Here is a 23,807-nt window from a genome sequence, read left to right as displayed (position 1 = left end):
GAACTGCTACTGAAGGGGTTATTTGGTGGACATTAAAGCTTGCTACCAGGGTTGGGGTCAATTCGTTTTCAATTCAGTCAATCCCGGAAGTAAATTGAAATTCCAATTTCAAATGTTTCCCATAGAGAAGCATTGAGCGAAGTTGAAATTGGGAATGTTAACTTCCTAAATTGATTGAAATGAAATTGACCCCAACCCTGCTTGCTACATCTCGGCTGCCTGTATGCGCTGTTTGTTCTACTGTGTTTGATAGAAATACTGAGAGATCAATGTTGCACCCACCCCCCCCCCCTGGATTTAAGCAAATGATTCAATGCTAAAGGTTTACAAATAGTCTTCTTCTGGAGAACGAGTCAATTCTAAGTGTTGGCAAGGTTGACTTAGAGTATAATATACAACATCCTCAACCATACTGTAGACGTTCAACCTGTAGGTTATGCTGAACAACATTCACATCTTAATATCAAATCAAATTTTATTGGTCACAAACACGTGATTAGCAGATGTTATGCGGGTGTAGCGAAATGCAGGTGTAGCGAAATGCTTGTGCTTCTAGCTCCGACAGTGCAGTAATATCTAACAAATTACACAACATATACCCAATACACACAAATCACAAAAAGTAGGAATGAATTAAGACTATATACATATGGACGAGCGATTGAAGAGCGAAACAGACTAAGATACAGTAGACTAGTATAGAATACAGTATATACATATGAGATGTAAGGAATTGATCAAATCAAGATATGTAAACATTTAAGTGAATGAGATAACGTATAATATTATAGAATACAGTATATACATATGAGATGAGGATGAGTAATGCAAGATATGTAAACATTATTAAGTGACTAAGATACTGTATAATAGTATATAATACAGCATATACATATGAGATGAGTAATGCCAGATATGTAAACCTTATTAAAGTGACTAGTGTTCCATTCCTTAAAGTGGCCAGTGATTTCTAGTCTATGCCTATAGACAGCAGCCTCTAATGTGCTAGTGATGGCTGTTTAACACTGATGGCCTTGAGATAGAAGCTGTTTTTCAGTCACACGGTTCCAGCTTTGACCTTGCCTTCTAGATTATAGCGGGCAGTGGCTCAGGTGGGTAATGTCCTTGATGATCGTTTTGGTCTTCCTGTGACATCGGGTGCACAATTACTTCCCAGCGAGTCTATAATACAAAACAAAATGCTCATAATATAGTCTATGGATGATGTGATTCCTCAGAGGTTAAGCTTAAATTATACAAACTGAACATCTACAATCATTGTTAATGTTGTTATAGAAATAGAAGTACTTCAAATCTATTGAAAATACTTTATCTGTGCCTGTTTGAGCTTACCTGGCTTAATAAATCAATAGAAAATTCCCAAAACTGAAAACCAGGCAGACTCAAGCAAATGCTCAAAGTATTTTTGTATTGATTTTTCAAGTATATGAAAACCAGGTCTGTATAGAAAACTGAAGAGTGAGGGAAGGCAGAAGGGGTTGGTAAATAAATAACCCCCAAACACATCCTTATGAATTTGGAGGAGACATTTCCGCATACTGTGGCTGATAGCCAAGGCTGTTCCCTCCAAATATACCAAACTTCTATTTGCAGGCCCCCAAAACAAGAGCCAAGATAGCTACAAGACAACAAAAAAAACATAACCTTGAACCCGACACACATACATGATCCCATATTGAGAATATCTTCCAAGCCCTCTGAAGTAACAACCAACATTGACTGGTGCTATGTTCGGTTCTCTCCTCTGCAGGCCCAGCCCTTCGTAACACATGGAACATCACAACAGAACCACAGAGTGAGTGCCCTCTCAACCAAACATGCTGGCTGTATTCCTCATCCACCTGCACTGCTCTGCCCCAGCGACCAATCCACCGATCCCTAAGAGTCCTCTGGGCAGGTGGGAGGGACAAAAACCCCATACGGCATGGATGACTAACCAACCACCAAGTTCACCAACAGGCCTGGTGCCCCTGTCTGTCAGGTAAGATGACATGACTGTGCCCAGGGTGGGGTTGGTTAGGTTGACAGAGGGTCGTCATCCCCTTTACTGCATTTACACACAGAATGAAGGATGAGGCTAGAAGGAGGAAGAGAGACACCAACAGCAAGAGCAGCACGAAGCCAGCAAATATCCCCACCACCTGGAGAGAGATGTGGAAGTGTGCTTTTACTATATACCCTCTTCAACCCCAATATACCCTCTTCAACCCCAATATACCCTCTTCAACCCCAATATACCCTCTTCAACCCCAATATACCCTCTTCAACCCCAATATACCCTCTTCAACCCCAATATACCCTCTTCAACCCCAATATACCCTCTTCAACCCCAATGAGCAAGTACATTTATCGAAGACCTTTTTAGATCACTAGTTGTAAGATGGGATTCATAATGTGCTTGTTTTTAACCCAAACATCACAGAGATATCCGAGAGAAGTGATGTACAGTACAATGGTGCACCAACACAACATTTGTTCACTCTCATTTGCCTGACTATCCACAAGGGGGAAGTAGTTCCCCAAACATAAAACATAAAATGTACAGTGAGACAGGGCTGGTGTCCAGTGTTTATGACACTGAATCATCTTCTTGCTTTTTCCTCTTTGATGTCAAAGATATATACATACATCACTATCAGTGTACAGTGTTAGTGTATAGGTATGTATAGTGTACAGGTGTGTTGCAGTAATATCCTACCTGGTCTCCCCGGGTCGGAAGGTGTTGTCCTGGCAGGCATGTTCTTTATGCCAGCTGTTCCGGCAGGCCCGAGCAGAACTCCAGCCTGCACACAGAGCACTGGACCAGCTGTGGCAACTCCTTCAGCTGGCCCATTGCCTGGCACGACGAGGACGGGCACCAGGTCCGGCATGGGTCCAACAGCACCTCTGTGGAACACACACAGGGACCGGACTGTATTCATTACATAGCAAAACGTTTTGCAATGGAAAACTTAAATGAGGATTTCTTATTGGATAAGTTCAGGTAATCCCTCTACCTTCAGGCCATTTTCCTTACTTGTTCTCCCATCACACAGGGACAGAGTTGCCTGGCATCATAGAAATAGAATTACTGGTACACTCAACATGGCCGCCGGTCCACTCATCACAGAACATACTAGTCATTCTATTTCTATGGCTGGGACCTCATACCTCAATGGGGGAACATGGGAACGGAACACCCAATAGAAGTAGAACAAGACTACTAGCACAGCTTTTAAATACTTTTTCAATTCACAATCTTTGGCATCTTAATAAATGCTATTCTGAGAGGCAGTATGATTCTTTGTCCTGGTTTGATCTCTTTTATCACGATTATGCTAATTTCTTGGAACTCTTCTGGGGACAGGAGTCAAAATAAAAGCCTCACTCATCCAGTACAGGATGCATAACAACTGCTGTGGGTGTGTGTGTGGCTCCACTGAAAAGAAAGTGCTCATCCACCATTATTCATGAGCCAGATGTCTTGGGATTGTCTTTCTGAGGATGTTGCCAATTAAATCCAACACAAACCCGGTCAAACTGAATTTGATTAGTTAAGATGGAGAGAAAACGCTGCCAGCCTATCACTGTCTCTTCTTCTCTCTGAGAGCCTTATACCTTTTAAGGGAGGTTAAGGCAGGCCTAAAAAGTGGAAGGAGAAAGCTGAATAAACAGTCAAGTGTCTCCATTCTCTCTACAGCCTTTGTATGGTAAAGGTTAAGGTTCAAGGGTCACTGGGTCAGCAATCACGGCTGTGACCTGTCCAGTGTCCACTCTCAGTGTCTTCTATAATGTTTCAGAGGTTAAGATAGGTCTACAGTGAAGGAAGGAGGGAGTCACATTGATGAATAACCAGTGACTCCTCTCATCTATCTCACCACTCCCACAGCGTGTCAATCAAAAGTATTTATAAAGCCCTTTTTACATCAGCAGATGTCACAAAGTGTTTATACAGAAAGCCAGCCTAAAACCCCAGAGAGCAAACAATGCAGATGTAGAAGCATGGTGGCTAGGAAAAATTCCCTAGAAAGGCAGGAAGAAATCTAGGATGTTGCCTGTCCACTCACCTCACTCAAACTGCAGCCTCCTGTATCTCTGTATTCTCTCTGCTGCCACCATGCATTCCATCTGCGAGAGATATACATAGAGACAAACACAGAATATGGATTAAGTCTCTCATCACCCTGCTTTATGGCTTCAAGCATCTGCACTCATGAACTGTTGATGACCCATACAGGCTAGGCTGTATGGCGAATGGAGTCAAATAGCTACAGTACATGGGGATCTCAGTGGTGGTGTTCCAAATGGCACCCTATTCCCTATTTAGTGCACTACTTTTGACCAGGGCCCATAGTTCCTTATATCACTCTGGTCTGGTCGAAAGACTCTGGTCAAAAGTAGTGGACTACGTATGGAAAATGGTGCCGTTTGGGCTCTGGTCAAAAGTAGTGTACTATAAAAAAAATAATAGTGAAATACACAACGCTGGAACGTAGGTATCTAGGATTAGGCCTACTGTTGTATAAACAGGGAATTAGAATACTAGAATGGACCTGAACCTTCCTATGACCGTATAAAAGTTGTAAATTCTAGCCGTATAAAACTAGCTAAATTGAAATTTGTCAGTTAGCTTACTAGCTAGTTCCAACTTGTTTACTGGTAGTAACCATAACAACATGGCTACTGAGGCAGGCTAGCAGCCTAAATAAAATCAGAGAACGGAATAATCCATTTTAAAAACACAGAATTCAGAGGGAGTCAATCTGGCCACTGAGGCAGGCTAGAGAGTCAATGCGGTGGGTTTGGGCATACTCCATTTGAGACTCAGGGGACTCGGCATTGACTCACATTTGAGTCCGAGTCGATCTCAAATGTGAAAACTTCAAGGATGTATAGACTACTTTAATTGAAAAGCAAATCTATAAAATAAAATGTATAATGTTAAATATTCTGTAGTATAATGTAAAACAACATTCTATAGGTTGAATGATCAGTGTTTGTTTCCAGCTGAACCCATTCCTCACTTGAACCCCATATCAAGTGATGTGCTCTGCAAGACATGTCTTATTTTTTGTCTCATCACCCTCAGCCTCTCTGATGGATTGTCTCCACCTTCCACCAAATACTCAAAATGTAAATCTGAAGGCTGGCACCCTGAGCCTAAACTGGTGTGGCTGGACAGTAAAGGAGGGTCTCAAATGTGAAAACTGTTCAAGGGTGTGTAGCCTTTCACCCATTGATTATTTAAGAAAAAAAAAGTTATTAATACTTGTTGAGCTTAGTTGAACTGTTCTTCCCCTTCAGAACAAAACATAGGCCTGTTTAACTGAAAACAAACACTGTATAGCCTCAAAACACGGTTAAAACTAATTTTAATATAATAGATGGCCAGTCCTTACATCCTGAGCCGGATGTAACTACCCTAAACCATAACCCTTACCTTATACATAACCAAATCCCTTACCTAACCTTAACCATTTTAAAATGTCATCTTCAATATCAACTGACCAATAAATATTAACGTGGGTGTGGTCTGGCATATAAATCAGACACAGATATTTGTATTGTACACAAATATGGTTCACATCTTCCAAACTCTGTCAAGACTCAACATATGCATGCACATTCAGCTTGACCACACGGTGGCGCTACAACAGGCGCATATTTCTCTCTCAATCTGTTTGACTCAGTGTTGAAATTGAAAACCTCTGTGGTTGCTGAGTTGATGTGCTTCGTATTTGAGGTCTGGATTGTGAAATTAAGAAATCACCCTGATGTGTTATCACATTAATACACAGATAAGCGATGAACGGGTGGGATGGAGGGAATCGTACATTTGGAGGCAGCAGGCCCATTATGAATGTAGACTACCAGGCTGTCACCTGCAGTAATAGAACAGGAGCACTGAGAGGCCAACACACATTATATTCAGCTCTCATTTTTAAATCAATTTATCAACGTCTCCGTAGTCAAATTAATGAATGCTGTGTGTGTGTACAGATGAAGGCTGCCCTGCGTAGGCATATTGGAATACATTATTATGGGACTCATGTTATCCAGTAAAGTCATTATTCACTTTGCAAAGGAAACGGATTCACCAACAGCACGAATGGGAACACAGAACAGTGAGAACGAAATAGCAACACATAACGGTGTGAGAACGCAGAAACTTTGTTTGCCGACTGCTAACAACAGGACTGTTACAAACCTGTAATTTTACACAGATTTTACACAGAACACACTACAGCCTGACATACAGGTGTAACCAGGCATTTCAGCTATACAACAAAGAAAGTAATCTGCAAGGGAAGGCAAATGCACATTCGAGGACCGTGAAAAGGACCAGGAAAACAGGTTCCAGAACAGCACTGTCATGGTCCAGGGCAGTGAGGCTGCACTCAACTCTTTTGTGCAGGACTTCTCCACCCTGGGGAGACAATAGCGGAAACAAAAGAGGACAAGGACAGCACCCCAACCTCTACCCTCACCTCAGCCACTCCAGGCCCAGGCCCAGATCCACGTCTATCCTCCCCCGCCTCCCTACGACCACCAGAGCCGAGACCACACCATCATCAGCCAGCTGAGAGACAAACTCGCTCTGCTAGAGATATGGTTTACTGAGGTAAAGGAGCAGCCCCCCCAGCTACACCATTTCCAGCCCAGACACAGAGCTTCTACAGAACCAGTGCAGGACCCAGCTGAAGAACTCCAGGAGCGGAGAGCGAGCCTGACCACAGTGCTTGAGGTACTGTGGAGCTAGCACAGATAAAGGAGGAGATGGCAAAGAAACAGTCTGTCATCAAGAGGATCCTGCAGCACAGAGAAGACTGTAGATCCCTAGAGAAGCTGCAGTCCCTCACCACCCCAAACACCCTCCCCCCAGTCAACAAGGCTCAGATGGGGACACCTACTCCAGAGAGAGCTCTCTGGACCGGCCCTGGCACATATTATTATTCACACACACACACCAACCTGCTGAGAGGAGCAGGAGAGAGAGTAGGGCAGCCTGGTCAGCAGAGTCGTTCCCAAACTCCTGCATCACCATCTTCCCTCTGCTGCCCAGGAAAGACTTTCATCTCCGTACCATCCAGAAAGTCATTGCTGACATCACAAGCGGGTGTGCCCTACTCCAGAATGTGCACGTTGCGCACCACTCAACAATCACAGAGGACAGGAGAACTCCGTAGGATTAAGTGAGATTAAACAGCTCATCCAGTACATTTGCACTAAACTGCACACAATGTTTACTTGTTCAATTAATAAAAATAAATAAAAGAGAACAAATGTTTGCTGTTATCCATTGTTTATCTCGCTCAAGAATTTAGTAGTTACTGTATTTTTGTAACATGAAATTGCTATCATTTAACAAGTGGAAGATTCAGGGCCTGAACTCATCAACCTAAATGAAAAAATAATCTGAAAGATGTTGATGTCATCATTCTGCAGGAGACATGGTGTAAAGGCGTCCGCATGCTTCCCAGCCGAAACAGTTCAGAACAGTTTGTGCATATATTAAGATAACATTTTTGTTTTTGTTCCACACAAACATTCTTCCTGAGACAAGCCGAAGTAGGTAGCCGAAGTCTACGGCTAGTCGTCTGTGATTGGTCAACAGCAGGGATTCTTCAGTAGTCTTCGTTGTCATTCAAGGAGAGAAGACTCATTTTCATGCAATTCTTTTCCATTTAGAAATACTGCACCAAACATCTTAGTTAGTGGTGACATATGTACAACTCGTTTTAAAAACTCCACCACACTGTTTAAATTGATGCAAACGCAGGACAATGGCAAATTCATGAGAGGTTGAATGGATTGGAAAAAGCGATAAGAGGACAATCAAAATCTGAGCAAGAGCTCTATAAGAAACTTCAGGCCCTCCAATTTAAAAAAAAAAGCATGCAAAGTGATGGCATCCTAAATGAGATGCTCAAATTCACTTGCGCAACATTTCTATTGGCTATACCTATTTAATTTGACCCTGAGTGTAGTTTTTTTCCCTGACATCTGGAACCAAGGACTCATAACCCAAATCTTTAAGAATGGAGGAAAATTTGACCCTAACATGCTGACCACACAGCCCGCGTCGCAAAATCAATGTACACATATATATTCAATCATTGCATCCATACTGCTCATCTGCGTAACAAGGCGCTAAAATATAACTTGGTTATATTTGTGACGCATTGCAAGTCCCACCTCCCCCATCTCCTCATTGGTTTTCAGGAGCATATACCCACGTAGGTGATTGAAAGATGAACCGCCATATAAAGTCCAAAGAAGAAGCCTGACGGAGGAGAGATTACTAGAAACTAACTCGGTTTGGTTCAGAGTTAGTTTTGATATTTCAACCTGCGTGTCCTGATCAGATCTGGTGTGGGTGGACAAAAGCAACATGTATGTGCCCGGTTTAGTCAGCATGTTACAATTAGAGGCATTTGTGTATACAGTAACCTTTTTGTATTATTATAAATGTAATTAGTTCTGAACTTCCTTAATAAGCACAATGTCTTCAGTAAAAGTCAAATTGATTTGTACCAAAAACATCGCACGACCGATCATATTTAAATCCTGATAGATAAACATGTCCACCAAAATAAGACATAATTGTATGCTTGCTTTATTGACTTTGGCATATAGGACTGTTTTACAAAGTTATTCAAAGAGCTGTAGGGGGTAAAACATTTTTTACATTTAACCTTTATTTAAACTAGGCAAGTCAGTTAAGAACAAATTCTTATTTACAATGAAGGGCTACCCAGGACGATGCTGGGCCAATTGTGCACCGTCCTATGGGACTCTCAATCATGGCTGAATGTGAAGCAGCCTGGATTCAAACCAGGTACTGTAGTGATGCCTCTTGCACTGAGATGTAGTGTCTTAGACCACTACACCACTCGGGAGCGCAAAACATATCACATAATTAAATCAATGTATACTGGCAATACATCCAGCATCAAAATTGTCAAGAAAAATATATAATTATTTAACCATAACATTATGGCAGCAAGTTGTGGGGTCCACATGAGAAAAACTAGATTGCACCCCATGGGACAAACACCTCATTGAAACCCTGCATGCAGAGTTGTGTAAGGGCAGAATTAGGCTAGGCCAATGTTCAAGATTAAATACGAATTTGTTCTTAACTGACTTGCCTAGATAAATAAAGGTTAAATAAAAAATAAAAAACCAAGGGTGGGGCCTTTGCCAGCGTTGTAATCTCAGTCCCACGCTCTTCAATACTGTCGTTCTGCCCCTGAACAAGGCAGTTAAACCCACTGTTCCTAGGCAGTCATTGAAAATAAGAATTTGTTCTTAACTGACTTGCCTAGTTAAATAAAGATACAATTAAATAAAAAAAATACAATTGGCCACTATTCTAGAAAAATTCCCAGTCCCGGGTGTAAATCTCCACAAATCAGAGGATAAATGCATTCTCTTCGCAGATGACCTGTGACTGCAGTCACCCCCAGCCTACACCAGAGCCTGGACCTGCTAGAGTAGTAATGTCAGTCATGGGCCCTGGCAGTAAACCCCAGAAATCCGGCTTCTTCACATGTGGGATCATCTGAGAAGGGGGAAGGGGGGTGCTCAGGAGTATTTCTGTCTGTAATAATGCCCTTTTGTGGGGGAAAACAAATTTTGATTGGGCAAGGGCACAGCCATCGGTAGGTCGTGGAGGGCCTAGGCTCACCCACTTGGGAGCCAGGTCCACCCACTGGGGAGCCAGACCCACCGATGGCTGCGCCTCTGCCCAGTCATGAGCAATCCATAGATGAAGACCTAATGAATTTTTTTCTATTGACTGATTTCCTTCTATGAACTGCATGACTTTCAACCTTCGTCTCTCCCAAGCCGAGTTGTAGCGATGAGACAAGATAGAGTGGGTTAGGGTTAGAGTAGCTACTAAACAATTGGATACCACAAAATTGGGGAGAAAAATGGGGTAAAATGTAAAAAAATAAATAAAAAAAAAGCTCCAGTGTTCCAGTGATGGATAGCCATAGCCAATTAGCTAACATACAGTAGCATCCCTCTTGGTTTGAGCAGGGTGTTTGAGTAGGCTAAACTCACTAGTTGAATTCGTGCTAGCTAAGTAAGTGAAAAAAATATATACTACAAAATACAGCCCTCTCTCTTGCTTCTCCTTAATTTTGGAAGAAATTAATTAGTTAAAAACTATGGTCTTTCTCTTCGAGTTAACTACTCACCACATTTTATGCACTGCAGTGCTAGCTAGCTGTAGCTTATCCTTTCAGTACTAGATTCATTCTCTGATCCATTGACTGGGTGGACAACATGTCAGTTCATGCTGCAAGAACTCTGATAGGATGTCCTCCAACCTCTAAGTTGTCATGACTTACTGTGTAAGTCTATGGAAGGGGGTGAGAACCATGAGCCTCCTAGGTTTTGTATTGAAGTCAATGTACACAAAGGAGGACAGAAGCTAGCTGTCCTCTGGCTACACCATGGTGCTACCCTAAAGGGTGCTGTTGAGGCTACTGTGGACCTTCATTACAAAAGTGCATTTTAATCAATTATTAGGTGACTTGAATATATCTAAAAATGCCAGATAAAAATGGTGAACCATTAAAGTTATTCAATTCACTGAGGACGATGGTCCTCCCCTTCCTCCTATGAGGAGCCTCCACCGACCTGGCAGAATTAACAAGCTGCCAGGCTAGCCAGGGCTTTCTAACCAATCCTACCAGTATCCCTTGAGAAAGGGAGCAGCTGAAACGTCAGGGCTAGCTGAATTACCACTACACACAGTGTATGTAGCTCCTTTCTGAATTATATTCATATCAATAACTGCAAAGACTAAGCAAGGACAAAATGTATTGTTAGGGTCATTCCATTCTATTTCAATCACTATTTGACCGCACCCCTTTTCAGGACCTGAAGGCCAAAACATTCAGGAGATTAGAGGTGCCCAAAGTTCCCATTTGCTATACCCCACCATACCATGAGACATACCACACTCCACCACTGTTTTGAAAGACTCCCATCTCAGCCTTTCACTGCCAGAAGGCCCGGTTCAGGAGCTTCATCCTCACAGCTATAAACACACAACAGCTAATGGACTATATTCTACTGTTTAGGTGTAGTCTTAGTCTTCGGTCTGTTTAATCTGCCGTCTTGGGCGTAGAGAAGTTTGGTTTGGTATTGTAAATATTATGCTGGGTGTATGGGTTTGTTGGTGGTCTCTATGTACGAGCATGTGGAAATGTATTTCCTCCCCAGAGGACAATAAAAATCTAGTCTTATCAAATCTAAACAATAGAGAGGGAGCTTCTCTATGGCTCTAGGACATCTGGACAATTTCCCAGGTGGAGCCTTACTAGCCTAGAGCAAGACTCCATTGACTTATTGCTGAGTACAGACTCCGTACACAAAATAACCTACGAAGATAAATACCAGAGGCAATTACAGAGAGACCATTTTAATTATAAAAGGTGTTCTCATCTCTTCTCTCGAGTCTGCGGGCGAATTGACTGCAATTGCTTTTTTTTGCCTTTTCAGAGATCAACACAAATACAGTCATGTGAGATCTGTCCCTTTCTGAATCACTAAAACACTGCAGGGAGTCTGTCCTTTCTCCTCAATCAAGTGAAAAGTTCAACTAAAGTTAAAGCCTTTTGTACAGTAATACAACATTGTGTGCTGTAGCGTTAAGATTTCCCTTCACTGGAACTAAGGGGCCTAGCCCGAACCATGAAAAACAGACAAATATTCCTCCTCCTCCTCCACAAAACTTTACAGTTAGGACTATGCATAGGGGCAGGTGTTCTTCTGGCATCCGCCAAACCCTGATTCCTCCGTCGGACTGCCAGATGGTGAAGCATGATCCATCACTCCAGAGAATGGGTTTCCACTGCTCCAGAGTCCAATGGCGATATTACTCATGGTGATCTTAGGCTTGTGTGCAGCTGCTCGGCCATGGAAACCCATTTCATGAAGCTCCCAACGAAATGTTATTGTGCTGACGTTGCTTCCAGGGGCAGTTTGGAACTCGAAGTGAGTGTTGCAACCGAGGGCAGACATTTTTTATGCGCTTCAGCGGTCTCATTCTGTGAGCTTGTGTGGCCTACCACTTAGCATCTGAGCCATTTTTGCTCCTAGAGTGTTCAGGATTCAGCACTGGAACCCTGGCCTATCTCACTACTCATTAAATAAACATTCTTCAGCTCCATTTACACTAATCCAGCTGCACTGCCCTCCTTCACTAAAGCTACTCCACTCTCCTGCATGGTTGGTTGATGGTTGTTGGAGATACACTACCAGTCAAAAGTTTTAGAACACCTACTCATACAAGTGTTTCTCTTATTTTTTACTGTTTTTACATTGTAGATATCAAATCTATGAAATAACAAATATGGAATCATGTAGTAACAAAAAAAGTGTGAAACAAATCACAATATATTTTATATTTGAGATTCTTCAAAGTAGCCACCCTTTGCCTTGATGACAGCTTTGCACACTCTTGGCATTCTCTCAACCAGCTTCATAAGGTAGTCACCTGGAATTTACTTCAATAAACAGGTGTGTCTTGTTAAAAGTTAATTTGTGCAATTTCTGTCTTAATGCAGCTCAGATAAGCAAAGAGAAACAACAGTCCATTATTACTTTATGACATGAAGGTCAGTCAATACGGAAAATGTCAAGAACTTTTAAAGTTTCTTCAAGTGCAGGCGCAAAAACCATCAAGTGCTATGGTGAAACTGGCTCTCATGAGGACTGCCACAGGAATGGAAGAACCAGAGTTACCTCTGCTGCAGAGAGAAAATTCATTAGGGTTACGAGCCTCAGATTATTGCAGCCCAAATAAATGCTTCACAGAGGTCAAGTAACAGACACATCTCAACATCAACTGTTCAGAGGAGACTGTGTGAAATCAAGCCTTCATGGTCAAATTGCTGCAAAGAAACCACAACTAAAGGACACCAATATGAAGAAGAAACACAAGCATTGGACATTAGGTGGTAATATGTCCTTGGTCTGGGTTCCAAATTGGAGATTTTTGGTTCCAACCGCCGTGTCTTTGTGAGACACGGTGTGGGTAGACAGATGATCGCCACATGTGTATTTCCAACCGGAAAGAATGGAGGAAGTGCGATGGTGTGGGGGTGCTTTTCTGGTGACACTGTCAGTGATTTATTTAGAATTCAAGGCACACATAACCAGCATGGCTACCACAGAATTATGGTGGAAAATAAGTATTTGGTCAATAACAAAAGTTTATCTCAATACTTTGTTATATACCCTTTGTTGGCAATGACAGAGGTGAAATGTTTTCTGTAAGTCTTCACACACTGTTGCTGGTATTTTGTCCCATTCCTCCATGCAGATCTCCTCTAGAGTAGTGATGTTTGGGGCTGTTGCTGGGCAACACGGACTTTCAACTCCCTCCAAAGATTTTCTATGGGGTTGAGTTCTGGAGACTGGCTAGGCCACTCCAGGACCTTGAAATGCTTCTTACGAATCCACTCCTTCGTTGCCCGGGCGGTGTGTTTGGGATCATTGTCATGCTGAAAGACCCAGCCACGTTTCATCTTCAATGCCCTTGCTGATGGAGGTTTTCACTCAAAATCTCACGATACATGGCCCAATTCATTCTTTCCTTTACACAGAGCAGTCGTCCTGGTCCCTTTGCAAAAAAACAGCCCCAAAGCATGATGCTTCCACCCCCATGCTTCACAGTAGGTATGGTGTTCTTTGGATGCAACTCAGCATTCTTTGTCCTCCAAACACGACGAGGTGAGTTTTTACCAAAAAGTTATATTTTGGTTTCATCTGACCATATGACATTCTCCCAATCTTCTTCTGGATCATCCAAATGCTCTCTAGCAAACTTCAGACGGGCCTGGACATGTACTGGCTTAAGCAGGGGGACACGTCTGGCACTGCAGGATTTGAGTCCCTGGTGGCGTAGTGTGTTACTGATGGTAGGCTTTGTTACTTTGGTCCCAGCTCTCTGCAGGTCAATCACTAGGTCCCCCGTGTGATGGGATTTTTGCTCACCGTTCTTGTGATTATTTAGACCCCACGGGGTGAGATCTTGCGTGGAGCCCCAGAACGAGGGAGATTATCAGTGGTCTTGTATGTCTTCCATTTCCTAATAATTGCTCCCACAGTTGATTTCCTCAAACCAAGCTGCTTACCTATTGCAGATTCAGTCTTCCCAGCCTGGTGCAGGTCTACAATTTTGTTTCTGGTGTCCTTTGACAGCTCTTTGGTCTTGGCCATAGTGGAGTTTGGAGTGTGACTGGTTGTGGACAGGTGTCTTTTATACTGATAACAAGTTCAAACAGGTGCCATTAATACAGGTAATGAGTAGAGGACAGAGGAGCCTCTTAAAGAAGAAGTTACAGGTCTGTGAGAGCCAGAAATCTTGCTTGTTTGTAGGTGACCAAATACTTATTTTCTACCATAATTTGCAAATAAATTCATAAAAAATCTTACAAAGTGATTTTCTGGATTTTGTTTCCTCATTTTGTCTGTCATAGTTGAAGTGTACCTATGATGAAAATTACAGGCCTCTCATCTTTTTAAGTGGGAGAACTTGCACAATTGGTGGCTGACTAAATACTTTTTTGCTCCACTCTATATCGGATATTCAAATGCTGAAATGATAAACAACCATTATTTAAAGATGCATTATGTAGATATCCCTCCGACATTTCCTGGTTGATACAATTCTAATAGTTTGCCTAATTTCCGTTTTTGTGACAAAACAAGCAAGTGTACTGTAGAGAATCACTGTACCATTTAAACTGCTGTGAAATATATTTTCCATAACCCAAAATATTGTATTTTCAGCTGTTTGAAGCTGGTGTACAAAACTGAAGGTGAAAGATGCAAAAACAAAACGTAAGCACTGTGTGGGTTAAATGCAGAAGAATCATTTCAGTTGAATGCATGCAGATGTACAGCTGACTAGGTATCCCCTTTCCCTCAATGACAACAGCAATAGGCTTACATCCTTTATGGAACAAGAAAAAAACATTAGGCTACATTCCGTTAATGCAAACCCGTTGAGACCAGAGACGGTCTCAAACATGCAAACCTATTCTGTAACATTTACATTGCAAACAACATGTTATGTATCCAGGTTTACCTTGGATTCAGACTTTCGTTTGTCCATTTTCTTGAGGAATAACATGAGCCTTATTTTCCATCCAGACTATCCCTTTCAAACGTCCTTTAATCGTTGCAGTTTGGCTCAATTATTATTTACATCACAAATACTATCTCGCATTCAAAATAATAATAGAACGCTCCAGTGGTTGATGTGCTCATCAAAATCAGCTGTTCTGCGTGAGTCTGGAAAGACGCCACTTGCATGCGTTTAGAGAGCTGAGAACTAGTATTCTGCAAGCAGCACCAAAGATGACGAATCCTTCAAAATAAACGGCCGCCTTTCAAAAACATTGCTATGTGGATAACTAACTCAAACGGTATTATATTTTAAATCAATATCCATTTTTATTGTGCTTACAAGCAAATGCAAGACTGACTTTATGGGAAAAAAAATCACAAATATGCTTCAATTTTTTGGGGGTAAAAATACAATGTTCAGAACATTGGGCTTTAGAGAAAAAAACTATTATACATGCCGAAGTAAAAGTGGGGTTGTGATTACACAGTAGGGTCTGGAGAATCTATATATGGTGGCTAAAATACCCAGCAGCAGGGTAGCCTAGTGGTTAGAGCATTGGACTAGTAACCGAACGGTTGCAAGTTTTAATCCCCAAGCTGACAAGGTACAAATCTGTCGTTCTGCCCCTGAACAGGCAGTCAACCCACTGTTCCTAGGCCGTCATTGAAAATAAGAATTTGTTTTTAACTGACTTGCCTAGTAAAATAAAGGTAAAAAGAAGAAGAAAATGTATAGGCCCCAATCGTGTATTGCATTGGGACCAATGGGTGGAGTAGAAAGTGCTGCTGGGTATTTAACCCATACTTTGGCAAAAATAATAATTTTTTCTCTATAAGCCAATAAGTTACTCATGTACAGTGTATTGCATTGCAGAGAATGGGGTGGGTGGAGTAAGGAGTCACAAGCACTCTTTAATAAACCTGTTGGTCGTCACGAGACCATTTATGTTTTGCAAACTGTTGAGTAATTGTAATTACGTATATTTGTATTTTATTAAGTGTATTTCTTTAAATATAGCCTACACAGTAGCTTTCAACATACCAGTATGTGTGTAAACTTTCAAAAATAATGGTGGTATATATAATACAATTTTGAAAATTAAAGTGTGTCAAATTATCCATTTATTTATTCAAAGGCAGTTGCAATACTGTGAAAAACAATTGTTTTGCACCATAGTGCTACAAAAACAACAAGCTTGCATAATATCCTGCTGCTAGCATAATGGTAATGGGGAATCATGAATAGGGTTTTCCCTGACTATAAATTATGTAATTCTTTCCAGTGGTTGGATGGAAAACCCCCTAAAACAATTAACGTAACACTACTGCCACCTGCTGTTTAGATGGGGTCGTATTTTGAAATAATTATCATGTTTTAGGGTGAATTCAGACCTGAGTTACGTGCTGGTAAATTGAGCTTTATTGCCATTTTATGCACTTTTCTCTCTACAGTATTCTTACATTGAACACAATGGTCCAATGCAGCCATTTTTAGCTCAATATCAAATCATGTGATTGTTTTAATAAATAATATTACAAAAAAATTGCTTCTTAGCAAAGATACATTTCTCAAGCAAGAATTTTGCTAGGACTGTCTAAGAGTGGCCTGAGTGGGGAGGGGAAAACTCTCTTTTGGCAGAGGGGTATGGAACTCTCTTTCGTGTCACAAGGCACGTCAAAACTCTATCCCACCAAAACAGGCTGAAATTCCAGGTGGTCTTTTCAAATAACTCTTACACTAAAAGGGCACTATCATCATTTTCATAATTTCACAGATTTATTCTAACATCATAGTGTGGAAATATAAATCTAGTTTTTGACCGCACTGGGCATGTAAGCATGAGGAAACATGTGACAGCCAGCTATTCGTTTGGGACAGAGACAGAGACAATAGAAATGGAACTGTGGGAGAGGTGTGTCCACCGATACTGTACGCCATATTCTGACCTTGACTTAATTCCCCTCATGATTCACCAACCTATGAGAAAGGAAACCATGAAAACGATTGAGTACCTGTCAGTTCCAAGTCGAAAAACATATACTATTTCCGATAGAAATAATACCATTCTCCATGCACTGTAATGTATGCATTGATAACAGCTAGGTAAAAGAGTAATCCGTTTGGAGAAGAGGATTGTAATTACAAATAGCAATTTAGACAATTTTTCCTTGTGATCGCTGCAGAAGAATGTAAATCCAGTCATATGGAAGCAAACTGAAATCATATCAACATGACATCTCTTAATTTGTGGCCCTTTTTCCACAGTGAAGTAGGCTATGCCATTATTCAGAACTTTAATTGTATGTCCTCATAATTTGCTGGTATGACATTTGGAGACCCTATCTATAGGCTTCCATAGCACTGAACCTACCAAGTTGATTTATGCTCTCTATGTTTTAATTAAATGCCTTTTCTATTATATGGCTTTTCTGTTTTTTTTAATTTACATTTTTTACAATTTGTATCATGTTAGATATTAGCCATTATTGGGAGCCACGGTCACTGTAACACTCACATACAACTGTCACTTTTTAGTTTCCCTCAATTTGTAGCCTGCTATTTTGCATCATTCAATTACATTCTATTCCGTTTCCGTTTCTTTCCTCAGTCACGCGGTGTAGTTGTTCCTGAGTGTCGCTAGCATTAGTGGATCATATTAGGCTAACATTGTGCAAACATTTGGTACATGTAGCCTGTTTTGGTTCCTTATGGAACTCAGACTCGTAGCAGTTTAAACCTGGAGCTTGGCGCATGGTTCATGACGACTGGATCATTGTCATTACAGTTTCATGATTAGTGAGGATTAGGGTAGATTTATAGGACTATTATTAAACTCCCCTTTGTACACTTTTCTCATCTTACAATATTTCATAGATTGACTTGAATATGGCAACTTTTAGGATGAATAAAATCACTGTATTTTTGATTTGTCAATATATTTTGTGCGCAAAGGCTCTCCAAAGCACTTCATAAATACTTTTCTAATCCTAACTAATCTACAAAAATCTACCAATTGGTGATAAAACGTAGAGGAACACTCATATTTTTAGATGGTTTTCTTTAATTGATCCCTAAAATTCTGAATCCTATTGAATGAAATATGTTGGCCAGCAAGTGGGGTTTTCAGCAGTTTAATTAAATGTATTCAGTGCGGGCAAGGTAACCACACCTGTAGAGCGCATTACGCACCATAGGAAAGCATGCATAGGAAAGGCTACATTTTCTAAGGGTGAAAACACCCTTAGTCTGAGTCGGCCCCCTAATATGCATATAAACTGTAAAATGATTCAGACTATCGTTTGTCAAGACTGAATAGAAGACGAGCTGAATACTGGGAGAGGCAATTTATACACATGCCTGGTGCCCAAATTGATGACGTATGTCGCGCAACTGAGAGTTGAGTGGAGACGAATGGATTCAGTTCAGACATTCATCCTGAACTAGCTAGCTAGTTTATACATGTTGCTAGAAACTACCGTGAGAATTTGAAACATGTCTGGAACATGGGTGAGTGTTCAGGATAGTGATGAGAAGATATTGTAGACTCGTTCAGTCAAAACAAGCGTTCATTTGAATCAGTAATGCCCAGAGCACGCAGGACTCCCTACCGGTGGACGATGAACTGAAAACTCTAAAGAGTCTTGATTCTTCAAGCTCCTTGTTTACATTTCGTTTACCACAGGGACTTACTGGAACTGTCTGAGAATGTGCTTTAAGCAATGTACATTTGTTGATTGCTAGGCATACAAATAGGATTATTCTTGATCAATTTGAAACCAGGTCTAGTTGTGGCCGCAACCAGACAATATTGTGAATGACTCTTGGCGGAATGTATTACTTCACTGCTGTGAGAGATAAGCACAATCTTTCATGAATTGCAGCCTCCCCCCAAACAATTCGTTCTCACTTTCAAGTTCTTTCAGCAGAGGCTGTGTATGTTTAGGTTCTACAAACCTGTGTCCATCATAACATTCAATAATCAATTAATTGCATTCATTCTTGCACAAAGTGATCAATTTCAGTTTGACATTTTATTTTTTCTTCTCTATGCAGCCAGCAGCACAATCTATTTTCCTGTGTGCATATACAGTACCAGTCAAAGGTTTGGACACACCTACTAATTCAAGGGTTTTTCTTTATTTTTGCTATTTTCTATATTGTAGAATAATAGTGAAGACATCAAAACTATGAAATAACTCACGGAATTATGTAGTAACCAAGAACGTGTTAAAGAAATCAATCTTAATTTTATATTTGAGATTCTTCAAAGTAGCCACCTTTTGCCTTGATGACAGCTTTGCACAATCTTGGCATTCTCTCAACCAGCTTCATGAGGAATACATTTCAATTAACAGGTGTGCCTTGATAAAAAGTGAATTTATGTGATTCCTTTCCTTCTTAATGCTATGAGGCAATCCGTTGTGACAAGGTAGACATGAAGGTCAGACAATGCGGAACGTTTTGGAAAAACTTTGAAAGTTTCTTCCAGTGCAGTCGCAAAAACCATCAAGCGCTATGATGAAACAGGGTCTCATGAGGACCGCCACAGGAAAGGAAGACCCAGAGTTATCTCTGCTGCAGAGGATAAGTTCATTAAATCAAATCAAATTGTATTGGTCACATACACATGGTTAGCAGATGTTAATGTGTAGCGAAATGCTTGTTCTTCTATTTCCGACAATGCAGTAATATCTAACAAGTAATCTAACAAATTCACAACAACTACCTTATACACACAAATGTAAAGGGATGAATAAGAATATGTACATATAAATACAGTGGGGAGAACAAGTATTTGATAACCTGCAAAATCGGCAGTGTTTCCTACTTACAAAGCATGTAGAGGTCTGTAATTTTTATCATGGGTACACTTCACTTCATCACTTCAAATCCAGAAAATCACATTGTATGATTGTTAAGTAATTAATGTGCATTTTATTGCATGACATAAGTATTTGATCACCTACCAACCAGTAAGAATTCCGGCTCTCACAGACCTGTTAGTTTTTCTTTAAGAAGTCCTCCTGTTCTCCACTCATTACCTGTATTAACTGCACCTGTTTGAACTTGTTACCTGTATAAAAGACTCCTGTCCACACACTCAATCAAACAGACAATGACCCGAAACACACAGCCAGGGCAACTAAGGTGTGGCTCCATAAGAAGCATCTCAAGGTCCTGGAGTGGCCTAGCCAGTCTCCAGACCTGAACCCAATAGAACATCTTTGGAGGGAGCTGAAAGTCCGTATTGCCCAGCGACAGCCCCGAAACCTGAAGGATCTGGAGCAGGTCTGTATGGTGGAGTGGGCCAAAATCCCTGCTGCAGTGTGTGCAAACCTGATCAAGAACTACAGGAAACGTATGATCTCTGTAATTGCAAACAAAGGTTTCTGTACCAAATATTAAGTTCTGCTTTTCTGATGTATCAAATACTTATGTCATGCAATAAAATGCAAATAAATGACTTAAAAATCATACAATGTTGAAGTGTACCTATGATAAAATTTACAGACCTCTACATGCTTTGTAAGTAGGAAACACTGCCAATTTTGCAGGTTATCAAATACTTGTTCTCCCCACTGTATACGGATGAGCGATGGCCGTGCGAGTCACGCCCTGACCTTAGTTATCTTTGTTTTCTTTATTATTTTGGTTAGGTCAGGGTGTGACGAGGGTGGTATGTGTGTTTTTATCTTGTCTAGGTTTTTTTGTACATCTATGGGGTTTTGGTTTGTCTAGGTATATATAGGTTTATGGTGGCCTGAATTGGTTCCCAATCAGAGGCAGCTGTTTGTCGTTGTCTCTGATTGGGGATCCTATTTAGGTTGCCATTTTGCCATGTGGGTTTTGTGGGTTATTGTCTATGTGTAGTTGCATGTCAGCACTCCTTCAATATAGCGTCTCGTTAGTCTGTTTAGTGGTCTTTCTTTATTAAAAGGAGAATGTATTAATATCACGCTGCGCCTTGGTCTCCTCTATACGACGAACGTGACAGTGCAGCATAGGCAAGATGCAGTAGATGGTATAGAATACAATATATACTGTACAGTCGTGGCCAAAAGTTTTGAGAATGACACAAATATACAGTTTTACAAAGTCTGCTGCCTCAGTGAATTTAGATATTTTTGTCAGATGTTACCATGGAATACTGAAGTATACATTTATTGACAATTACATGAAGTTGATGCAAAGAGTCAATATTTGCAGTGTTGACCCTTCTTTTTCAAGACCTCTGCAATCCGCCCTGGCATGCTGTCAATGAACCTGTTTGGGCTAGGTGGCAGCATTTTCACTTTTGGATGAAAAGTGTGCCAAGTGTAAACTGCCTCCTACTCAATCCCAGATGCTAATATATGCATATTATTAGTAGTATTGGATAGAAAACACTGAAGTTTCTAAAACTGTTTGAATTATGTCTGTGAGTATAACAGAACTCATATGGCAGGCAAAAACCTGATACAAAATCCAAACAGGAAGTGGGAAATCTGAGGTTTGTAGTTTTTCAGAAGATACAGTGGTTATGTTGCACTTCCTAAGGCTTCCACTAGATGTCAACCGTCTTTAGAACGTTGTTTGATGCTTGTACTATGAAGGGGGGCTGAATGAGAAGGGAATGAGTCAAGTCTGCCAGCAGTCACGAGCTCAGTCACGCGCATTCACATGAGGTAGCTCCCATTCCATTGCTTTTCTACAGACAATTCAATTCTCCGGTTGGAACATTATTGAACATTTATGATAAAAACATCCTAAAGCTTGATTCTATACATTGTTTGATATGTTTCTACAACTAGTAATATCACTTTTTGGAATTATCGTCCGACCTTTCCGCTGGAAGTTGCACGAGCGTTTCGATTTGTTTACCTAATGCCCTAACAAAAGGAGGTATATGGACATAAATGATGAACTTTATAGAACAAATCAAACATTTATTGTGGAACTGGGATTCCTGGGAGTGCATTCTGATGAAGATCATCAAAGGTAAGTGAATATATATATATATATAATGCTATTTCTGACTAATGTTGACTGCGCAACATGGCGGATATTTATTTTGGCTGGTTTCGGCTCTGAGCTCCGTACTCAGATTATTGCATGGTATGTTTTTTCCGTAAAGTTTTTTTGAAATCTGACATTGCGGTTGCATTAAGAAGAAGTTTATCTAAAGTTCCATGCATAACAGTTGTATTTTCATCAACATTTATAATGAGTATTTCTGTAAATTGATGTGGCTCTCTGCAAAATCACTGCATGTTTTGGAACTACTGAACACAACATGCCAATGTAAAATGAGATTTTTGGATATAAATATGCACTTTATCGAACAAAACATACATGTATTGTGTTACATGAAGTCCTATGAGTGTCATCTGATGAAGATCATCAAAGGTTAGTGATTCATTTTATCTATATTTGTGCTTTTTGTGACTCCTCTCTTTGGCTTGAAGAATGGCTGGGTTTTTCTGTGACTTGGTGGTGACCTAACATAATCGTTTGTGGAGCTTTTGTTGTAAAGCATTTTTGAAATCAGACACTGGCTGGTTTAACAAGAATGTTATCTTTAAAATGGTGCCTAATACTTGTATGTTTGAGAAATTTGATTTATGAGATTTCTGTTGATTTGTATTTGGCGCCCTGCATTTTCATTGGCTGTTGGCGAGGGGTTCTGCTAGCGGTTCCCAGACATGTTAACTTCTGGGCCACATTCTGACTGATGGCAGCACATTCTTGCATAATCAATGCTTGGAGTTTGTCAATTTGTGGGTTTTTGTTTGTCCACCCGCCTCTTGAGGATTGATCATAAGATCTCAATGGGATTAAATTCTGGGGAGTTTCCTGGCCATGGACCCAACATATCGATGTTTTGTTCCCTGAGCCAATTAGTTATCACTTTTGCCTTTTGGCAAGGTGCTCCATCATGCTGGAAAAGGCATTGTTCATCACCAAACTGTCCCTGGTTGGTTGGGAGAAGTTGCTCTCGGAGGATGTGTTGGTACCATTCTTTATTCATGGCTGTGTTCTTTGGCAAAATTGTGAGTGAGCCCACACATGAATGGTCTCAGGATGCTTTACTGTTGGCATGACACATGGTAGCGCTCACCTTGTCTTCTCCGGACAAGCTTTTTTATGGATGCCTCCAACAATCGGAAAGGCGATCCATCAGGGAAAATGACTTTACCCCAGTCCTCAGTAGTCCAATCTCTGTACCTTTTGCAGAATATCAGTCTGGCCCTGATGTTTTTCCTGGAGAGAAGTGGCTTCTTTGCTTCCCTTCTTGACACCAGGCCATCCTCCAAAAGTCTTTGCCTCACTGTGCGTGCAGATGCACTCACACCTGCTTGCTGCCATTCCTGAGCAAGCTCTGTACTGGTGGTGTCCCGATCCTGCAGCTGAATCAACTTTAGGAGACGGTCCTGGTGCTTGCTGGACTTTCTTGGTCTCCCTGAAGCCTTCTTCACAACAATTGAACCGCTCTCCTTGAAGTTCTTGATGATCTGATAAATGGTTGATTTAGGTGCAATCTTACTGGCAGCAATATCCTTGCCTGTGAAGCCCTTTTTGTGCAAAGCAATGATGACAGCATGTGTTTCTTTGCAGGTAACCATGGTTGACAGAGGAAGGACAATGATTCCTAGCACCACCCTCTTTTTGA

At 40.9% G+C, this 23,807-nt stretch overlaps 1 long non-coding RNA gene across 1 annotated transcript; it reads right to left on the bottom strand.

Annotated features, from left to right (window-relative positions):
- Positions 1-989: 989 nt before the first annotated feature.
- LOC112218054 lies at positions 990-15,359 on the bottom strand. Its single transcript, XR_002948552.1, has 4 exons — positions 15,116-15,359; positions 4,068-4,128; positions 2,720-2,907; positions 990-1,182 (listed from the first exon to the last, which is right to left on the bottom strand). It is a non-coding gene; the product is annotated as an uncharacterized LOC112218054 (long non-coding RNA).
- Between the last annotated feature and the right edge of the window lie 8,448 nt (positions 15,360-23,807).

Source organism: Oncorhynchus tshawytscha, unplaced genomic scaffold, assembly GCF_018296145.1.
Source record: "Oncorhynchus tshawytscha isolate Ot180627B unplaced genomic scaffold, Otsh_v2.0 Un_contig_766_pilon_pilon, whole genome shotgun sequence".
Lineage (NCBI taxonomy): Eukaryota > Metazoa > Chordata > Actinopteri > Salmoniformes > Salmonidae > Oncorhynchus > Oncorhynchus tshawytscha.
This window is presented reverse-complemented; position numbering and strand designations above follow the sequence as displayed.